Source organism: Penaeus monodon, chromosome 42, assembly GCF_015228065.2.
Source record: "Penaeus monodon isolate SGIC_2016 chromosome 42, NSTDA_Pmon_1, whole genome shotgun sequence".
Taxonomy (NCBI): Eukaryota; Metazoa; Arthropoda; class Malacostraca; order Decapoda; family Penaeidae; genus Penaeus; species Penaeus monodon.
The window spans coordinates 6,647,061-6,649,715 of record NC_051427.1 but is presented as its reverse complement, the minus strand read 5'-3'; positions in this window follow the sequence as shown (position 1 = coordinate 6,649,715).

Sequence of the window (2,655 nt, the reverse complement as noted above, 5' to 3'; positions counted from 1 at the left end):
ATCATTAATCTATGTATTATATAGCAAGGAATTGCTCTTTTTTCTTTTATAGAAATATTCATATGTACAAGATCACTCTAGTAAGTAATTCAAACTGACACTGCAAGAAGCTATGTCGCCAGTCTATTTGAGTTAAATACATTGTGTGTATTTCATATACTTCAATATACTTCAGTAATGCAATAGATGAGCGGATAAAGCGTTGGAGAGAATTTACAGTGTACAGGAAATTTCGGTTTCATTCCCAAGTTTGTTTACATTTGGGTGCATCTGGTAGTGTGAAATTAATGAATGAATTCCCATTGTCTAGCGTGAGCTATGTCGAATAAGGCTACCTCTTCAATGGTTAATTGCTACCGCTAATTGGAATGTATCTTAAAACCGTTTGCGACAAATGTAAGTAAGAGTATAAATTAGAATGATTAACGTCACAGCGCAAGATATGAAAAACAGACGCGTTTCGAGTAAATCTTCTCATGCTGACGTAATCGAAGCGCTTATCACATTTAATCACTCACTCTCTCAGACTACTCTTATTCTATAAATCTGTCTCCAATTTACAGTGAAATAAAATATATAAACACTAAAACAAGGAAGAACTTGGATCGTGCAATTAATATCTTTGATGTACGATAATCGGGAAATGAAGTCTCCCTCATTGTTTGTATTACATCTTGGGGAATCTTGCTTCGAGTCCGCATCGAGGCTGTCGATTATCCGTCACTAAGCAGGGGAAAAGTGTGTGTGTGATAGGGGGGAGGGTGTATTTCACCGTCTTGGCTCATATCAATAATGGGTGATCACCTGCCGCACACTTCGTCACTCTTAATCCTCCCTTTTCTTTTTATTATTAGATATATAATGTGCGCGCGCGCGCTTTGCCCATGATATATATCGATTCGTATACAAGTACATAGTTTTGTTTTTTTATCAGGTATATGATAAAAGCAGTCCAAATGCACACCCATGTGACACAGCTTTCGATTACTTGTATACTGAATTGCATAAGAGATGCATATTGCATATAATAGCCAAATAGCTTTCCATTACGTTGAGCAATACTTAAAAACTATAACCACATTTGGTTTCGAAACGTATCATTTTATGCCAGATTCTCTTCCTTTTCTTTTAGTAAAAATAGTGCCTACAACTAAGGGGTATCTTGTTCCAGGTCATCAAATGTCTTGTTTACCAGTGTTTAGTGATTTATGGTTAACTTAATGATTGAAGGAGAGTTAACGATAAAATAATTCCCGAATGAAAAAAAATAAATATATATTTAAACTACATATACATAAATGCATTTCGTTTTCTCCATACAAGTATATAAAAAAAAATGTATACTTAGTCACACATTACACTTCCCCGGCAGGAGCAAACAGAAATTACATATATACCTATCTATACACGGCGTTTTCTTCCATATTTATAATACAAAAAGTGAGATGCAGTATTATGTGACGAGGAAGTCATCCAGAGGCCCGCGTCATGCTACATCGTCTTTAACCGATACAAGTGTTTACGGAGGATGTTGAATCATTTATTCAAAGCAAGCAAACTTAACGAACATGTTCACATTCAAGCCTTCAACTCGACTATGCGAAATATCTACGATTCCCCTTCCCCCCCCCCCCCCCTCCGGTCTCATTATACATATTAATTATTCTGTTACGCACAGAGATTCATCTTCGTGGAATATCAGAACCGCTTTGTGACGTCGAGTCTGCGTTATACATATTTTTCCCTCTATCAGATTTTCCATATATATGTAAATTTTATGACAGGCTTGGGTCTGAAGTATGCCAACTCTTCAGCTTAAATGCCAAGACTGCACTCAGGCTCATTCCTTTGTACCAAGTAGAATGCAAACGTGAACAAGCAGTACTTAGAAAAATCGCGAGTAATTTTATGATAGGATTCCTACTGATATCGATCGAAGTATGACTCCCGCGATATAAATTGATATTACGAGTATTTCATGTTTGTTTGACATGTTCATTTCGGTTGTCGATAATATTTGTAGGCAATTTGAAACTATTTGCACAATTTTATTTGCACAGTATTACATACATGATACTAGCATATGTTTTTTTTTTTTTCTCTGTAGCAAACCTTTCGTTATCAACATTAGCGTATGATATTGTAGCTGCCATTACAAATAGCCGCTTTTTCCATGCAAAACAGCAGATTTACTTATCACATTGACTCTTGCGCCTGAGTGTCTCTTGCATCTTCTGTGCAAGCACTGGATTTGGATTAAATTTAATCCGGAATTAACTTATGCTTACCTAAGACGCCTAACAGGTGTCTTCTTATTGTTTAGCCATCGGTTACCATGTGTACCACAACAAATCAGCATGTGCATACGCATACGTGTGTTCGTGTACGCGTTTGAACGCGTGCGTGCGTATTTGCGGCTGTGTATGGATGTGCGCATGCGTATGTGCGTGCGAGTGCACATACGCATACGAGTGTAGGATGGTAATGCGAGTGTAGAGGACGGCTGAAGGCAGGAGAGCGAGTTCAGACATATCACGTGTCGAGGTGATCATGGCACATTGTGAGCGCGTGCGTGCGTGCGTTCACATCCCTTTCAATTAATAAAGTTGACTAGTCAACGAACAAGCTTCCAGCAATGATTTAGTTCGTATTTTC